Source organism: Pteropus medius, unplaced genomic scaffold (genome assembly GCF_902729225.1).
Source record: "Pteropus medius unplaced genomic scaffold, Ma_sr-lr_union100, whole genome shotgun sequence".
In the NCBI taxonomy this organism is placed as follows: Eukaryota; Metazoa; Chordata; class Mammalia; order Chiroptera; family Pteropodidae; genus Pteropus; species Pteropus medius.
The window spans coordinates 1,683,169-1,697,417 of NW_024349519.1; the positions used below are offsets into that span (position 1 = coordinate 1,683,169).

The 14,249-nt window shown below is 37.3% G+C and overlaps 1 pseudogene; it reads right to left on the reverse strand.

The window, feature by feature from the left end:
* Positions 1-572: 572 nt before the first annotated feature.
* LOC120618586 (glutamate dehydrogenase 1, mitochondrial-like) lies at positions 573-2,492 on the reverse strand (annotated as a pseudogene).
* Between the last annotated feature and the right edge of the window lie 11,757 nt (positions 2,493-14,249).

Below are 14,249 nucleotides of genomic sequence, written 5' to 3' on the forward strand. Positions count from 1 at the left end.
TATAAGCAAGCATTCACTGCTTGAATCAAGGTTAAGCTTGTTAATTTAATAAAGGCAATTTTATTTTAGCGACATGTACTTATTTTATTCTAAAAGAATAAAATACATAAAGAGAATAGCATCCTGTGAAATTGACTTAAATTTCGCTGATATGAAATAATAATAACTCATTTTAGGACCCTATCATCTTCTGAAAAATGCCACTTCTTAAATGTGTCATACCATCCCAGACTTGGCCAGAGCAAAATAATGCAAGCAACTAATTGCTTGGCTCCAATGAAAGGTAATTAACATGTCGGAACAAGCTATGGAGCAAGGAAGCATAACCAGATGAAAGGAGACTTTTTATTTAAAGGCAAAATATCTCATATGTCCTTCACAGGCAAGTTCTACTTTCACACTTACCAATCTGTATATGATCTCTTAACCTTGACTTCTTTCTTCTTAAAGGGCTGATTTAGGTTGAGTTGTTGAGAATGATGTCCATAAGAGAAAGAGATTTCTGTGGTTACATGTAAACCTGTGATAGGTTTGCAGAAGTTACAGGTAAAGATGGTAGTTAAGAAATCAGCAATGATCCATCTATTTGAAGTTCAAACCAGCTTCACTGTACACCCTAAAGACTTTCTCAATGGCGTTGACACAGACGGCTGCTCTCAGGTTCAATCTTAGGTTATACTTTATGGCTATATAAATGATTTGCCTGGCAGAAAACTCCATAGTGTAAGCTAAGGCAGAATGCACAATGTTTTTCTTGGATGCACTTGGTAATGCTTTGGAACCCTGCTGTGGGTAAAAGAGGCGCTTTCCAAATTTTCTTTCTAAACTCTCTGAAACAGACATGAGCAGGTAAGAGTTAGAATCTCTTTCCTCTTTGAAGGTCAAATGGCCATAGCTGATGTGATTTATATTCTTCAGCCACTAAAAGTAAGATATTGTCACTCCTCCAGCATTTAAGCAGAGGTCAGGAATAATCATGATGTTTCTCTCCAGAAAAATCTTATCAGCTTCTGGAGTTGTTGGTCCATTGGCAGCTTTGGCAATGATCTTGGCTCTGACTCTGGGTGCATTGGATTTGGTCCACTGCTTCTTATTGGCAGCAGGGATCAGTCTGCTTCCAAGATGTTTCCTTTCTAGGGCTTTGCCTTGGGGAAGCCTAGAATCCACCAGTGTTGCAATTTGAAGTTTTCTAGTTCCTTTGGATCAATGCCATATGAATTCCATATGCTCCCACTAGACTCACCAACAGGAACACATTTAGCACCAATAAGATGCAAATATCTCATAGAATGCAGGCCTACATTGTCAAATCCCTGAATAACAAATTTTTCTCTCCAAATCCTGGAGTCATTCCTAAAATGCTCATGTGAAAAGCTCCAATGAAGAAGTTTTCAATCACATGGAAAACACCATGGGCAGTAGCAAAGATACTACCGTGGATACCACTTTGACTGATGGGTTTACCAGTAATGCAGGCATGTGCATTGATATCAGTGTGCTCTATGGTGCTGGCATAGGTGCCAACAATCCAGGACAGCTCCAGCTCTCCTGTGCGGGTGTCTGGGAAAGGCACATCAGCACTAGGACCAATTAAGCCCTTTTTCCGGTAGTTCCGTGGAGAACCTCCTTGAGATCTTTTCCAATTCATTATTGTAGTTCTTAGGATCGATCTTAACATCAGCTTTAGTACCCTCAGTTGACACATCAATCACAGCACATTTATACATTATCAGAGAAGCCAAAGCTTTTACTTTATCTACACTCACATTTTTACTATCACGTTTACCTCCTTTACAGGGCTCTCAGTGCTGGTTGTGTTGGGTTTATTAGCCCTGGATGACTTCCCGGAGCTGTTGCCGCGCTGGATGGGGAAGGACAGGTTCAGCACATGCTTACAGGGCTTTATGGTTCGCAGGATGCCGTGCGTTAGGTTCTGCTTCTGCTTCTGCTCCTCGCTCTCCGGGGTCTTGCCGTCTTCCATCAGTTTGTCCTCCACTGTGGTGGCGCCACGGTCGAAAAAGCCCTCCACCATCTTGAAGAAGTTGGGGTCGTCCTCGAGGTCTGCAGTCCTGCTGTAGTGTCACCGGGCAGGCGGCGCAGGCCTGGACAGTCTGGACTGCAGCTGCAGACGCCAGCGCGGCGGGGCAGGGCGGCAGTGGCGTTTCGCCCAGGCAGCAGCACGTGGCGGCCAGGCGGGGGCGCGGCGGGAGAGGCCCCGGAGACGGCTGTCCGTTAAGCTTCCTGCCTTCGTGGCTGCCCTCTCCCCTCTGGCCGCTGGCCACCTGACCTGGAGGAGCCGGCTGCGGCACAGCGACGCCCGAGAAGGCAGGGCGGGGACGGGCCCCTGGTGCGTGTGTAACTAACGAGCTGGGCCTGGGCCTCCCTCTGCCCAGCCCGCCCGGTATGTGGCTGCAGAGAGAAGAACCTCTCCCTTTATTTCTGAGGTACCTTTGAAGTATTGAACTTCCTTTCCGTGTATTTTCTTTCATCATTTTCAAATGTCAATCCCCTATCTTAAGGCTTCCATCACTTCTGTTGGGAAATCAGTTTGCAGTTTAATGGTTGCTCCTTCGAAGGCAGGCACACTCCTTCTTATTTCCCAGGTAAAAAGTACAAATGGAGGCCCTTGACTCCAGGCCCTTTCGTGTCCCACCCTTGACTCCTTCATGAAGTCAGAGGGTCTTTGCATGCTTAAAGAATTCAGCTCACACAATCAAGCTCCATGCATGCTCCTCAGGCCTGGTGTGCACACTCCTCTGAGACCTGAAGTGGACCTGAGACTGTTGGGGCAGGGAATTCTGGGGTCTCAGGTATTTGGAGCCGTGGGTGGGTCTATCAGCCAGACTCTGCAGGACCCTGACACTGTGAAGAGTGGCAGGCTGGAAGGAAGCCACCTAGGAAGCCCTGAAATACAAGTCCAGGCCTGGAGCATGGTTGCCTGTGTCTCAGTGGTACTGTTTAAAGGTAATTTGTCTTTTGCTCAGTCTGTTTTTAAACATTTATCTTTGGTTTTCAGTAGTTTATTATGAAATGCCTAGGTGTGGTTACTTTTGTATTTGTCCTGCTGGAGCTTCATAGTGGTTAAGCTCCTTTCTCTCATCTCCAACCCACCTTTATGTTTTATGATGTACAGAATTTGGACAGTGTATTTCTTCTTTAACAACTCATTTCATTTAGGTGGCACTGAAAGGGAGACCGCTTGCTGTTTCTGTTAGCATCGCTCAAGCAATAGCTGGAGTTGTGCTTTTCAGCTTTTTCTCAGCATTCCTAGAACTAGTCTTCTCCTGCCCTCTCAGGCATAGCAGTAGCAAGAAAGCTCCCCTTCCTAGCTCCACAAGACCCCCCACCCACCCACCCTCTGAGCTCCTGAGATAGCATCACAGATGGGCAGCACCCCTTTGCAGAGATCTGAGTTTCAGCTCTTGGAGAATTTCGTACAGGCTTCTAGTTGCTGATGATCCAATCTCTTCTCTTTGTTCCCCTAGCCCTAAGCCATTTGCTGTAATTATCCTCTCTATATCACCATAATGCTCCCTTTTTACTTTTCCAATTTTCAATTTCTATTTAACTATGTTTTCATATTAAATTATATCCTTCTGTCCCATTGTTTTCTTTCTGCAACTCTAAATACATATATGTTAGACCTTACCATTTCACACAGATTTTAGTGATTTTATGCTGTATTTTCCATTTTGTTTTTGTTTTTGTATTTCAGTCAGGATATTTTCTATTGACCCACATTCTAGTTTATTAATCTCTTCTGTTTCTAATCTAATTTTGGTCATTATATTTTTCAATTCTAAAATTTACTCTTGATTCTATTTTATAGATTCCAGTTCTCTGGAGAAATTCTCCATTTTACCATCTATTTTCTCAAACACATTTATCAAAGTCATTTTAAAATGCATGTCTAAAGAGATAACAAGCGTTGCCAAGGATGTGGAGAAAGGGAACCCTTGTGCACTGTTGGTGTGAATGTAAATTAGTACAGACATTACAGAAAATGGTAGGGAGAGTCCTCAAAAAAATTAAAAATAAAACCAACATATGATCCAGCAACCCTACTTCTGGATATATATATTCAAAGGAAATGAGACAGCTGCACCTATGTTCACTGCAGCATTATTCACAATAGCCAAGATATTGAAACAACCTAAATGTCTGTCAATGAATAAATAGATAAAGAAAATGTGATATATGTGTATATATATCACGATGGAATAAATAGCCATATAAAGAAGGAAATCTTGCTATTTGTGATAACATGGATGAAACTTGAGGGCATTATGCTAAGTGAAATAAGGCAGAGAAAGATAAATACTATATGATCTCACTTATATATGGAATCTAAAAAAGCCAAATTCATGGAAACAGAGAATAGATTGGCGGTTGCTAGGGGGTGGGGGAGTTGAAAAGATGTTGGTCAAAGGGTACAAACTTCCAATTTCAGGATGAATAAGTTCTGGGGATCTAATGTACAGCATGGTGATTATAGTATTGCGCACTTTAAATTTTCTAAGAGAGTGGATCTTAAATGTTATCACCGTACACACAAAAATATGGTAACTATGTGAGGTGATAGATGTGTTAACTAGCCTTATTATGGTAATTATTTCACAATATATTCATATATCAAATCATTCTGTTTACACTTTAAACTCACACAATGTTATTTGTCAATTATATCTTAATAGAGCTAGAAAAAGCAAATGTTTGTTGAATAAAGAAATGAATGAATATAAAAAAATAAAATGGATGTCTAATACATCCAATATCTAGAGCACCTGTGGTTCTGTTCTGTTTTTTTTTTTTTATTTAGTCCCATTTTAAGGAATACCTGACATTTTTAGAAATAAAATTGTTGTTATCTTACTCCAGAAAAGAATGACTTTTGCTTTGAGCAGGCAGTTAGAGGGAAATGATCTTAATATATTTGGCATTGGGCTTTTTCAAAATTGTTTCTACTGTTGTAAGGACTGGTGAATTTCTTGTTTAGTATTCCTCCTACAGTGTAGTGCTTCCGTGACCTTCCATGGCTGTAACTAGAGGAGTCATTGCTACTCACCTCTTCTTGGCTGACCCTGAACTCCAATTTTGAATTACAGTTAGATCTGCTTGGCTTTTCAGCCTCAGAGGCAGTACTTCCTGTTCAGCTTCTTATCTTCTTGCCATGTGCTACTTAGGAAATGACCGATATCTTTTGGGAAAAATTGATGCAGAATGTTGGGCTCACCTGAAAACATTTTGCTTCTTTTGGGAATCTTAGCCCAACAAATCCCAACTGCCTTGGTAGCTCTGAACTTCAAGTTTTGTGTTCATATACCCACAAACTGCTGAAAGCTCACCTAAGGTTCTTAGCCTCTTAACTATCAGTTTCTGCTAGGCTTCTCTTGACCAAGCCCCACTTACAAAGGCCTTGCCAAGACAATACAGAATATCAAGCTCATCTCAATGTACTTCTCTTCCCTCTGAGGTCTTGGTCTCTGACTCTTGGCAGCCTTTTAGACTTTCCAATACTTTCAAACAAATGCTTTTTGCATTTTATTTATCTTTTTCTAGTTCTTAAAAGAAATGTTGATCAGAAACAAGCTGGTCCTACATGATCAGAAGTGAGGTATATACATTCTTTATAACATGAAATTTCCAGAATGATGGAGCAACTTTGTAGGCAAAGCTTTGACTTTCCAAAAACTCTTAGTTTGGGCTGTCTGAAACATTTCTCTATCATTTGACTCTTGATTGCTTTTCGATGCTCCACCTTCATCTCTGTAATAATTAGGCAGTATGAGGTGACTTAAAGAGAAACTCTAAATCCTTTCATCTTTCAGATGCTTGTAGGGGAGGGAGAGAGAAAAGCAGGGAATCTGATTTGATAAGAACTGGCAAACCACTCCCTGTATAACTCTGCACCTTTCTCATATGCCCAGAAAAACTGCATGCATTGACAGCGCTCCCACTATTCCAACCCCAGGTTTCTCAATCTTCTTTCAACAAAGTCCTTTAGCAATATCAGGATCTGTACCATTCCCTATTCAGAGATGATATTTGAGCGATTGCTTCTATTAATTTCTCTCATAAATAATCAACTCTTTGAGCATACATAGCTAAGGCTTGTTCAGCAGAAGACAGACAGTGTCTTAAGGCATTTGTTACAGCTGTGGCCAAGTACCACACAATTGCCGTCAAAATACATTTTCTGGACAGTGGCTATTTGGATCCTGTATCTTTTGTTGTTGTTGTTGTTGTTGCAAATTAGGATATTTTACATATTTTCTGTTGAGACTGACAACATGTTCTCAACTTTTCCAACTTCTGGCTTGAAAAACTGGCCTAAGGATTGCCAAGATTTTTATGCAAGATGTATCCTAGGAAACAGCACTGTATTATAAAATCCATGTTCTGGTAATAATAGACTTCTATATATGGGTATTCAAAACATTTTTTAAAGCATCATATATTTAGAAATTTACTACAGATTATAAATATAAAAAGATTTTCTACAGTTCACTAACGCAAAAGAAAAAAAATGGTGGGGGAAAGGAAAAGAAATCTCTACCAATCTCTCCTTTTCTTTTACTAATAAAAAATTAAAGCAAAAGTATTTTTATTTTTCTATACTGAACATCTAGGTTTACTATTACTGTTTAGCCAAAGAATGCTGAGTTTAATTGAATCCAATTTTAAAGTATTGAATAGAAAAAGAAAATTATTGTCCCACTCAACCCAGTCTTGCAAACAAGAACTGCTATTTAAATGCCTTTGAGAGTAATTCTACCCAATACACTCCTTTTGTACTAGTGCATTATTTTAATAACAAAAAATATCTAAACAAAATCTATTAAAAACATCGAATTCAAAGAAATTATAGGTGCTATTGAATGCATTGAAATGACTATGCTGTTTTATTATAGCAGTCTCAAGGTCCCAGAAGTTATTTATTTCTATTTTTCTGGACATTAAAATAGATAGCATCACTTTATGAACCATATTTATCATATATTACATTTACGTATATTATTATATTCAATTTTCTCTAAAACTGTGGGGAGTATAATAATTATTATTCCTGTTTTCCAAATGAGCAAGCTTAAGCCCAGAAATGCCAGGCCACCTTACAAAAAATTACAAAGCAATTGAAGAACAAAGCTAAATTTTGAATCAAAGCAACGTAATCCAGAACCCATAGAGTTAATCGATATAAAACATGACTTCATAAAAAATACATCAGTGTAAGTATGGCATGTTTTGGGAATTGTATTCCAATTTGGCAGATAAGGAAGTACTTCCCTGAGAAAGTAATATGTGAGATGGACTAGAAAGATGAGTAAGAGATATGCAAAGCTTTGACAGATTGAGCTGAGATTAGTTCCAAGTGATGGCAAAGTAATAGTACTATCTAGCCAATGTCTCAAGATTAAAAATGTGACTTACTCCAGGAATAGAAAGTAGCCTAGTGTGCCTGAGGTGGAACTAATTTGTGACAGAGTAGTGTAGAAAATAATGAAGGTGGAAAGTTAGAATGGACCAGAAAGTAATCAAGTGTTATTTATTCCATATGTAGGTGATGGAACGTCACTGAAGTGCTTTAAGCTGTGAAGTTATTTAAATACATTTAAATGTATTTAATTTTGGAAAGATCACTCTGTAGAGTTATTTTATTTTATTTTTTTTGCGTTGTTTTGTTTTTGGCTTTCTAGGTAAGGCACAGTATTTTATTTTTGGGAAATTCTAATATTGAACCCAAATTGGATCCCTCAAGCTTTCCACATTTGTCTTTTTTTAAAACAATTTTTAATTAGTTTCAAGTATACAGTACATTGTTTAGATATCTATATAGTTCATCAAAACGATCCCCCCAATTGCTCCCTCCCTCCCCTGACCCTCCACCTAGCCAACGTATTCATGCTAACTGCATTCCCTATGCCATGCTCCCTATCCCTGTGACCATCCATCAGCTACTAATTTGTGCTTCTTTAACCCTTCACCTTATTCTTCCAGCCACTCAAACCCCCCTCCCCTCTGTCAGTCACCAAATTGTCCACTATATTTGTGAGTCTGTTTTTGATTAGTCGTTCTTTTTATTCCTTAGATTCCGCATATAAGTGAAATCATATAGTGTTTATCTTTCTCTGTCTGACTTAAATACCTTCTAGGTCCATCAAAGCAATATTCTTTTTTCATCCCCTTCCTTTTAGTCTCTGTGTGTCTTTTAATCAGAAGCAAGTCTTGTATTTTTTCCTCTTAAAGAAGTCCCTCCAACATTTCCTGTAATACTGGGTTGGTGGTGATAAATTCCTCTAGCTTATTTTTTGTCTGGGAAGCTCTTTATCTGTCCTTCAACTCTAAATGATAGCTTTGCTGGGTAAAGTATTCTTGGTCGTAGATCCTGAGTCTTCATCCTGTTGAATATTTTTTACCAATCCCTTCTGTCCTGGCGTCTTATCTCTTGCCATTCTGATTACATGTCCTTGGCTTTCTCATCCTCTAGATAGGGCATTTGATCCTTTAATTTATTCACTTTGTTTATTCCATTCAGATAATGTGTTCTTCATTTCAGACTGGTTCCCTTTTATAATTTCCATTTGCATTTATGTTTATCTCTTTGTTTAAGTTCTCATTGAATTTAACCAAAAGTTTATTAAGCATCTTTATAACCAGTGTTTTGAACTCTGCATTTGATATATTACTTGACTCCATTATATCTGGATCTCTGTTCTGTTCTCTCATATGGTTTCTGCTTCTTTGTCTTCCCATTTTGGCTGCCTTTCTGTGTCTGTTTCAATGTACTAAGCAAAGCTCCTAAGTCTCCTGGTCTTATTAGTGTGGATTTGTGAAGTAGGTGTCCAGTGGCACAGTCCTGAGAGGGTTTCAGCTGCAGGCCAAACTTAGCCCAAGCCTCTGCCCCTCCAAGGCCACCTGTTAAGATTCAGCAAGCAACCCACAGATGCTGTGCCTCAAAAGGTCACACCAGAAATCGAGGCCAGCTGCTTCCAGTGTGAGTCTAGGCACTGCTCAGCAAGGAGCACCTGACTCGCTGAGGATATACCTGGTTGTGGCTTGGGTGGGCCATGAGTCGGGGGAGGCAGCGTTTCAGGGAATCCTCCTGGCGGAGTGACCTCTGTTATCCAGTTTGATGACATCACGGCTATGGTGGCGCTGTGTCTGGCACACTAGTATGAGGTAGGGCTCAACAGGGAACAATGGATACCGCCGGCACTTCTGTGCAGCACGAATCTTGCTCTGACAATGTCTTCCTGTAAGTCCCTGATACCCCCTGCACGTGGCCGAATCAGCCTGGTGCTCAGAGCGAGCAGGTCTGTCACCGTGAAAATCCGCTTGCAAATGAGGCCTCTTTAAGAGGCTTCTGCTGCTGCTGCTGCCACTGCCACAGCCTTCATCTCACTCAGCTGCTTGAGACTAAGCAGCCCCACGTCCTAACCCCATCCTACCTTCTGCCATTGCAGGGTGATTTCTTAGATTTCTCTCTAGTTGTATGATTTGTTCATCTAGATCCCAGGTGATTTTTCCTTGCTGCTGCTCCTTGTTTCCATCACAACTTTGATTTGGTCGCCAGAGGAATGAACAGAGCCTCTATCATCTATACCATCATTTTCCCTCCACATTTGTCTTATTTCTACTCTCTCTAATTACCATAGAATGTAAACTATGTTATTTGTAACTTGATACATCTGTCAAATATATATAATTTAAATATTATGATAGAATTAATATAATTATGGGAGAAAAATATTTGTATATTTGATTACTATAAAGATAAGGTACAAAAGATAATCTATGTACTAGTTCTTTTTTTCCCTTAGTTTTCAGAACTTGAAATCAATCTTGATTGTTAATTCATTTCAGGCACCTAAATGTATTTACTCTTTTTCCTTCAAGGTATCCTTGCTTGTTTTTTTAAAAAATATTTTTATTGTAAATTAAAAAATATATTATATAAAAATATAAATTTTATGTAAGCATAAACTATATGTAAGTATTACATACATATTATATATTATACATATTATACGTATTACATATACAACTGAAAAAATGTTTAACATGGTGTTTATTAAGTTTCTTCATTGTATAAGTTATTATTCCCATTGCAATTAATAATTTGTGAAGAGGTAGTTTGAGACTATGCAAATCTCTTATGCCTTGTTAAACTTTTACTCTATAGCTTTAGCATCCTTTGATAATTTCCTAACTCCTCCATTCCTTCTTTATCAGTTCACATTCTTCTAAGTAAGGGCTCTCTTCCTCTCTCCCTCCCTTCTTCCCTCCTTCCTTCCTTCCTTCTCTGTCTCTCTGTTTCCTGTCTCTCTTTCTCAGTATGGACTCATGAATTCTTATTTTATTTAACAGGTTACAATAAATTACTATTATTATTTATTGTTACATTCAAATTTTCTCAGATATGCCCAGTGGGATGCCCTCCAAGTTGGCTCCTGTTTCCTTTTGCTATGTCTTATCATTCTTTGATCACTTCCCTTTATAGCACAAAAAGACTCATCTTGTCCTTTTCTTGCCCTAGCCCTGAGTCAATCTTCATTCCAAGATATCCTGGTTCCTTTAAATGGAAAATAGTATTTAGAAAATAAGATCTGGGTACTAGCTGAGCTTAATGGTACAGTTGTCATTGTCTCTAGACCCTCTTACCAGACAGAGCAAGATAAAAATGTGTTTGCGTGTATAATTATAAACACATTTACATAAATATGCAGATGCGTCATCTACCTTTCCATATTTGATATTTGCTTTTCTAACAGTAAGAAACCTGGTTCCTATTTGTTTTCATATTCTCTGTAAAATTCTAGAATACATAGAAAAGCATTTCAGAATTTTTGACCCATACTAGAGTGAGAAATCTGTTAATTAGTTATCAATATGTGTTTACCATTATTATTATCCTTTTAGGATTTAAATAAACTTTATTTTTTAGAACAGTTATTTTAGAAATAGCTATTTAAAATAATTATTTACAGAAAAATTGAAAAGATAGTAAGGAGAGTTTCCATATACCTTGCATCTAGTTTCACTTATTAACATCTTACATTAATATATTTGTTAGAATTAATGAACCAATATTAATATATTATTAACTAATATCCATACTTTTAAATTCAGATTTCTTTAGCTTTTATCTAATGTATTTTTGTTGTTGCTGTTCCAGGATCCTATCTAGGATACCACATTATATTGAGTTTGTCATGTTGCTATCAGATTCAGTTGATTCAGACAGTTTCTCGGACTTTTCTTGTTTGTGATAACCTTGACAGTTTTGAGGAATACTGATCAGATATTTTGAGGAATGTCCATAAATTTGAGCTTGTCTGATGTTTTCTTCATGATTAGACTGGAGTTATGTAGGTTTTTTTGGAGGAAGACTACAGAAGTAAAGTACTATTTTCATCATATCATATCATAGCAACAGTACATTCTATCAACATAACATCACTGTTGGAGTTTACTTTGGTCGCGTGTCTGAGGTAGTATTTGTCAGATTTCTCAACTGTAAAGCTACTCTTTTCTCTTTGTTTGTTTGTTTGTTTTTTATACTGTATTCTTTGGAAGGAAGCCACTATGTGCAGCTCACAATTATGGAATAAGGAGTTATTCTCCTCCTCCTCAAGGGTGGATTATCTACATAATTTGGAATTATTTTGCACAGTAGATTTCTTCTCCATTCATTTATCTGCTTAATCCTTTAAATCACTGTGGTCTCATGAATATTTTATATTTTGTGTTATAATCTAATACTACTTATTGCTCAAATTGTTCTATCTTTGGTCATTGAGACCTCTTTCAGTTGGCTCCTGTGTTCCTTTGACATACACTCATCATCGTGTATGTGTGTGTGTTACTATAAATGCTTGAAGCATATCTGTTATATTTTCTGCTCTAGCCCTACAATCAGTCGTTCTTCAAGGAGTCCTGTTGCTTTTACTGGAGAATAGTATTAGAAGCCAAAATCTGGTTGGTAGATGTGACTGTTGCTACTGACGTGTTGTTGTCTCAGGCCCTCTCAATTGATAGCAAAGAAATACAGGTGTGCATGTATATACACATACCTACAAATATTCCGATATGTAGTTATAGTAAGCTAAACATGAGTTTATATTGATGTTTCCAACTCTTATCTATTGTCACATGAATCACTCTGGTCTTCTCTTATTTATCTGCACACACCCATTTCAACAGTGAGAATCATGGCTCCTACCATCTGCCATTGATTTACTTATTTAAGTATCTAAATTGTTAACTCCTGCCCTTTGTAGGAAACAAATTTATCAGCTAGAATAGAGTGCTTATGTACAATTGCTTTTGCCTTCAGTCTTACAGATTCCACTAATTTCCAAAGTAATTTAGATCATCACTTTCCTAACCACTTCAGTGAGGTTGTTTCACACGTTTGTAATACAGTTAGATTGCTTTTTCACATTCTGCATTTCAACCTGGGGTTCCTCCAATCTCCAAAATGATATATTTTTGATTTGCACATAGTAAGGTTCACTCTTTTTTTGCTGTAAAGTTCAATGAGACTTGATAGGTGCATAGTGTCATGTACCTACAATTATAGTATCATACAAAATAGTTTTGCTGCCCTAAAAATCCTGTGTTTCATTTATTCATTCCTCCTTCCCTTCCCCCTGAACTGGCAACTGCTAATATTTTACTCTCTGTATAGTTTTGCCTTTTCCAGAAAATCACCTAAGTGGAATAAATACAGGTTGTAGCCTTTTCATCCTGGCTTCTTTAATTTACCAATATGCATTTAAGATTTATCTATATTTTTTTCATTTTTTTTAATCACTGAATAACATTCCATTGTATGAATATACTACAGCTTGTTTATCCATTCATCTGCCAAAGAACATCATGATTACTTCCAGTTTTGGACAATTATAAATACAGTCAATTCTAATCACCCATGGTAGTTATGCTCTATAATGTAACTGTGAATATTGAATTAGTGAATATAGATCCTTTGCTCCTAGGGGAAATATAAGATTAGTTCCCTATGATCCTCTGGTCATAACATTTTTATCAACTGATCAATACATAACCTTGTTTTATATTTCTTTTTAAAGACATCTCATTTATATATATAAATAAATATATAAAAATGTTATATACATAATATAAATATGTATATTTAAATATTTTTTAGACCAGTTTTATGTTCAAAGCAAAACTGAGCAGAAATACAGGTCCATACACTCCTGCTCCCACACATGCAGAGCCTCCCCTGCTGTTATCTCACTGTGAACTTTTCACTGTCTCTTTGCCAGACTATCATGTTCTTTGAGTCATACCGCCTTTTCAGATTGGCTTCTTTCACTTAGTGATATGCATTTAGAGTTCCTCCATGTCTTTCCATGGGTTGGTAGCTCATGGCTTTTTAGTGCTCCATAATATTCCATTGTCTTTATGTAGCATAGTTTATTTTTCCATTAACCTACTGAAGGACAACGTATTTGCTTCCAGGTTTGGGGAATTATGAATAAAGCTGCTGTAAATATTTATGTGCAGATTTTTGTTTGGATATATTTTCAACTCACTTGGGGAAATACCAAGAAGCATGATTCCTGGATTGTATGAAAGAATATGTTTAGTTTTGTAAGAAACCGCCAAATTGTCTTCCAGCGTAGCCATATCATTTTGCATTCTCACCAGTAATGAATGAGCTCTCCGATAAATGGAAGCTCCATATCCTCACCAGCACTTGGCATTGTCAGTGTTTTGGATTTTGGCCATTCTAATGGGTGCGTAGTGGTATCTCATTGTTATTTTAATTTGCACTTCCCTAATAACAAGTGTCTTTTTATATGTTTATTTGCTATCAGCACATCTTGTGAGGAATCTGTTCTTCTGCCCATTTTTAAATTGGGTTGTTAATTTTTTTATTGTTGAGTTTTAAGAGTTTTTTGTATTTTTTAGTTTATTTTATGTATATTTTGCAAATATTTTCTCCCAATCTATGACCGGGCTTTTCATTTTATTGACTTCGAGAAGTAAAATTTTGAAGGTAACTTCAACAACATTCTTTTTTTTTTTTAAAGTTTTGTCTGTTCTTCTGGATGAATTTTGCTATTCATTTGTCAACTTTTATAAAATGTCTTACTAGGATTTCATATTATATTCAACTGGTTTTGGAACTGGAAGCATTTTTAATACTATTGAATTAGTGTGAAGTTAGAAGGCATCTTTGTGTAGTTTCTGTTTTTAATAAAACCCCAAATTAT